Genomic DNA, 6000 nt, shown 5'->3' on the forward strand with positions numbered 1-6000 from the left:
ATGGGATGCTTGGTTCCTCCCTCTGGGTGGAGCATCTCACAATAGGGTAATGAGTCATGAGGCCAAGTGTTGATTAGGCTCATTAACAGAAGATAGTCCGGAGGGAGTTATCTCTGAGTCCTGGGGCAGGACAATGATGGGCCATTAACAGCAAGATAGTCTGGGGGGAGGAGGCAAGGAAACACTGCCCCACCTGATTTCAACAGCTCATGAGGATGGTAATAGAATACACCTCAACCCAGGACAACTGCTAAGACATTAATAACCAACATTACTAGGAGGTTATCAGTGGGCTATTTTAAAATGTAAAAACCCCTTTTACATTAAAAATTAGGAAGAGAAAACAGTCTCCTAAAATTTAGTACACTAAGAGCAAGAGGAACAGTCTACACCAGCTGTGGAAACAAGTCATAGTCCATTACACGTTGAATTATTTCACAACCTAAATATCCCTCCCCTAATTGTTTGAATTGGCATTGGTTAACAACCAACTGGATTTGTGACTGTACAGGTATCAAGAAAATGTCCCACTTTAGTATTAACAAAATGAAATCAGACTTACTCTGAGGTCAGGGTAATCCAAAAATACTCCCCATGTGTAAATTTTCTTTGCTTTCCCATCACATACTCGTGATTGTATGTCCACCTGAGAACTTCTTGGATGAATCATTGAGTGTATCTGCAAATCTGCAGTGACACAAACGTCTTCAGTCAGGATTTCTCTTTATTTGGAATACAGTATCAATGAAGTATCCCATACCTGGAACAGGTACCTCTCTGCAATAACAGAACTGTTACCATTTTTTCAGTAGAAATGCTTGACTTTTACTTTCTGGCAAAAGTCACTGCTCCATAAAAATGAGAAACTTGGATACAAAAAAAACCACTAGGGAAAATAGTCATGTTGCCATTACAGCACTGTAGGATAGAACTCCAAGTAATTTAGTTTAGGAAAAACATCTTGCACTACAAAATTTAGGACATAATTATTCTATTCCACATGTGATTCTGGGTCCACGCTGCTTGAAGTACAGCTTTTTTAGTTTATACTGTTTATTACTGGGAAGCTACTCATAGAAGAAATGAAAGCCAAGAGATTATTTTTCAATTAGGTACCATTTGAAACCAAACTACAGAATCAAAAAACCAGCAGCTGCTGAAAAACATGGGTTTGGCCAGCATAACTAGAGGGGCAGCAGCATTATGCAATAAACACTGTGTGCTGATTTGGGAGAGACAATAGAAGTAACAATGGATTCAAGAAAGCTAAAACCTAGTAAATACTGTAACTGTCCTTGGGAAGAAAAAAGGAGGTAAAGGTCTCGTTTGACTTTCACTTGCTATTTGAACCTTCATCTTCAGAAGTTTGAGCTCTTTGACAATCCAGCATTTCACTCTCCTTGCTTAGGTCTGACTGTTTAGGAAATATGGTACTCCTATTTCCAGAAGGAGACTTAGCCACAAGGATCACTCTCTTTAATTTTTTTGACCCATTTTTCAGTTGTCTTTGACATTTTAGTGTTCTTCCACAGGAATATATTGGGAAGATGCAAACTGAACTTTCCTAGGAAAAGAAGGAAGAACACACAGTTACCTGAACCACTTACATTGAACTAAGAAGGAAATTCTGATGCGTTAAGGCAAGTTTACACTGTAATTCTCCTGACTCAGCTAACAGCAGGTGATGAACCACTTCTACACCAAGAAGTAGCTCTCAGGAAAAAAAAACCCTAAAAAACAAAAACCAGCTTTCACAGCTAAAGCTCCCTTCCCACATTGTTTTCTTGTGGACAACTTGAGCTCAGTCACCTTTGAAAAAATTATTGTGGCAAAGCCTTTCATAAAAACGGTAGTGTTTCATGAAAAAACAAAAACCCCCTTAATTTCAAAATTAGTTCAGTGACCAGTCTCCAAAAGCTCATCTATAACATGTGATGAGGAAAAAGCAGAGGTACTGTCTTTAACAGTGAGACCAGCAGTCCTCAGGGTACCCAGCCTCCTGAGTTGGAAGAAAGGAACTTCTTCCTTCTTTTCCAAGGAATTTTCTTCTGGCAACATGTAATGTTTCACTGGACACTATCTAAGATTGATGAGAAGAAAGACCAAATGTTTATTACAGGTACTATAAAATAGTTTAATATATCCTGATAGTGCTGATACCTCACACAGGTATTTTAGGAATCTGTTGAGAATCATCACTGTCATTTCCCCACATCCCTGAGGGCCCCAGGTCAGATTTGAAACCTGAGGTGCAGAGGAAGTTGTGATGGAGCATGCAGGAAGTGGAGGGGTTGGTGATTAAACTGTTTTTACATGCATTTGAGCATGTACTGCAGTCAGCTTTTATTTCTTGCAGGCAGTTGCCATTCACTTGTATTTATAATGTGCTACGGTACTGCTGGTTGCTGCAGAAAGTAGTCTTCAAGAATTGCTTCCATGGATGATTCTATCATGGGAGTTGGTACCTAACTTTGGGATAGTCAAGGTAAGGTATATCTGAGGGAAAAGGGGAAAAAATTTGATAATACCATTAAGTTATGAATGAGACTGTTACCTGGGCTTTGAGATGAAAACTAAACTTCGTCATACTTGCACAAGACTTTGCTGGAGTTGTGCCTTTCTGATTTTCCTGGGATAGAAACCTCATTAAACTGTATGAAATAATAAAATATTTGAAAGCAATCTGTCTGTTCCTTCTTGTGCCACCCATATCAAAGCACAGACCTATTTTCTGCCTTTTCCATCCCTCCCCCGCCCCCCCCCCCCCATTTACTTTCTCTTCCTCAGTCTCTGACTGGCATTTCTCCTCTCTCCTTGGAAGACTCATTCAGGGTGTGTGTTAATCTGGACCTGCAGTCCCTCAGTTTAAAGTTGCATTTCTGGCACATTTCTGGTTCACTCAAGAGAAAAAAGCATGTCCATCCTCTATCTTGCTGTTTGGCCCACTCTGATTTTGCTCATGTTTTCCAAGTGCTTCTTTCCAATGAACTCGTGAACTGCCCCACATCAGACATTCATCTCCTCCTATACCATAATGATACTCTTCTTACCAAGTCCTAAATGCTTTTCAGGAAATTTGGCACCCAAACAGAAATGGTGTTGATGTCTGGCAAGATCTGACAGTTGTGTCAGGGTCTTGGCACACTTCTGGCACTCTGCTATTAGCAGACTATGTAAAATCATGGCAAAGGACAGAACAAAGTAATAATGAAAAAACCCACATAGTTTGGTTACACATAATACTCTGATGGATTATTTTCCTGCACTTGACTAAGGCATAATGAAAACACAGTCACAGTTCTGTTCAACTGAAGTTCAGAATCTCACCTTTAGACAAAAATCCTAGAAATAAAGTATTTGGAAATAATTGGCCTCAGACCTGCAGAACAGTATCTTTATGGATTTGTTAAACAGGAATTTTAGGGTTCTTTGGTGGTTTGTCTTTGCAGACAGACTAGCTTGACTTGTTCCTGAAAGCATATTTGGCCTCTGATCACAGACTGAATTGATAAAATTTCTTGCATTAATAGCAAGAAACCCTCCTATTAGAAAGCCAATGCAATTCAGGGGAAAACAAAACAAAACATCAGAAAAATAAGAAACCAAAACAAATGCACCTTTAAGTCACGAGCCCTTGCTTTTGGCACGCTGTAGTCTTTTCAAAGTTTTCAAATGGCTGCATGTAAAGAAAGGTTTGAGCTCTCCAGTTATGTATGCTTCCTTTACTCACCTGAACTGCTGACTTTGTCTGTCCTTTCATTCACAGTAACTACTTTTTGATTACTTAAAAGCACAGAAGCTTGTCTGTTTGGTTTGTTGTGTTTAGTTTTAGCTAATTCTGTATGCTTTGTATTGTTTTACCAAGTAGGGTCTACCTACTAGGCAAAGATCACAAGAGTAGCAACAATCCCATTTTTGTTTCTCAGTATTTCCTTCATGAAAATGTTCTTTGGGATGTTCTTTGCTTTTCTGTTGTTACGAATTTTTACTAAAAGTTAGCTGTTTAATGACTAAAGCTGGTGCCCTTATATGAAACTAGACTGTATAAACTGTGTGTGCTGTGATGTCTGGAGAACCTCACATGCTGCAAGAGTTCTGGTGTTCTCTGTGTGTGAGGCAGTGCACACATGTGGCCAGAAAAACTGGGGTCAGTGCTTGTCTCCCTGACACCTTTATATGACTGCAGTTGTCTGGAGGAACTGATAATTTAAAACCATCCTATGTCCATTGAGCTGCATGAAGTATTAAACACCAATTGAAGAGCTTTCCTCTCAAAATACCTATTTTTCTCACTGTCTCCCAAGTAAGGGAAAATGAATTTAGCAGTATTCACTTAAGTTACTTACAGGTTGTATATATGATAATTTAAATGTTATTAATGTATTTTATATAGCCATAGGACTTACTTGTGTACTCACTTTCATTGGCTAGTAGTTGATTAACAGAGAAAAGAAGACTGAATGTTTCTCTTGGTTTATATAATGATGTTACTACAGTTCTACAGTGAACTTTTTGCTTGGAGTGATGGTCTTTATTTCCAGTCTTTAGTTGTATCAAATGCATTAGCTGAAAAGTTACCTTACATTTTCTGCTTAGGTCAGATTCAGGCCCCTTCAGTTGCTGGTCCCTGCTGAGCCTGCTGTGTCAGATTTGTAGTTACCAACACAGAAAAAGGACATAATTTTTTTTTCCTGCTTCTGGATCCTGATGGGTCTTCTCCTCCGCCAAAATCTGTAGATGACTGAATAAATGGTCCTAGCATCACTGAGAGATGGTGGGTTCCTAGAGCCTTTGAGGCATAGGAGCCAGCCCTACCTGTAACCTCTATGACAATGACACTTTTCCAGGACTCTAAACTTATGTAAGTAAAATAAATTATAAATTCATTTTTAAAGTGCCTGCAGTTTTAGCAAATAAAAAATACATCCCATCTCCCACCCTCTCACAGTAGTCTCCTCCTGATGAGCCATTTTATGCCTTGGAATGTCAGTGCTACTGGCCTGCATTCCTGACCTGTCTCCCAGTCAGTCATTTCCCCCAGAGAGAAGTTAGTGACTGAGGTAATGTGATGGGATAGAAAATATGAACCCACTGGACTTGGACCATTTCTTTAAGCAAAGGTGTTCTAAGGACAGGTGGAGGAGGGTTAGAAATGCCAAAAGCCTCCATTTAAGTGGCAGTAGATGAGAAGGTGTTTAAGCTGTAGAGGTGAGGCAGAGATGCCACCATCAGCTGTCTCTATATGATTTTCCAAGAATCCTCAACCACCAGCCTGGTGAGGTGTCATGAGCACATGGTATTGTCCTGCAATTGAACCTGCAGGTTCAGGCCAACAACAGTAACAGCAATGAAAATTCATTTCTAGTGGTCAAAAATTTATTTTTTCTAGCCTGAGATATTTTCTTAGTTGATCTAGTGATCATCTGCAGAAGGAAAATTGTTGCCTCCTCCTCCTTCTGGTGGCATGGCTATAGAAAAGAGATTTATGTGAGTGTTTAATCTGGAGTGCTTTGAAATGTGGTTTATTCATTGACCTGGAGATGGGTGACTCTTCATTTTCTAGAGAGTGGAAAAGAGACTGGTCGAAACATCAGACCCAGCCAGCTCAACATCTTCAAAGGTTACACCAGTGAAATCCCCACATCAGACAGTACTACTGTGTACCACAAATTTCTGGTACTACTGAACATTGATAGCTTCATGCTCTCAATTCCAGATCATATTTACCTATTAATTATAGATGGGGGTTTATAGTGGATTGTAACCCCCAAAACTTCCTTAGGTTGGCTAAAAACTATTGATGATTCTAATTATTGACAGGTATCAGAACAGTGTTACTAGAATCTGAGGAACATCTCTCTCTGCTGCAAAGACAAAGGGACCTTTTCAGGGAGTAAATCTGCAGACTGGGAATATAACAGACACACAAATGCTGAAGTTAAAGTCTTCCTCTTGAGCTTCTATAACATTTTCATTGACAATATTCTGATCAATCAGAGT

This window comes from Aphelocoma coerulescens, chromosome 2 (assembly GCF_041296385.1).
Source record: "Aphelocoma coerulescens isolate FSJ_1873_10779 chromosome 2, UR_Acoe_1.0, whole genome shotgun sequence".
NCBI lineage: Eukaryota > Metazoa > Chordata > Aves > Passeriformes > Corvidae > Aphelocoma > Aphelocoma coerulescens.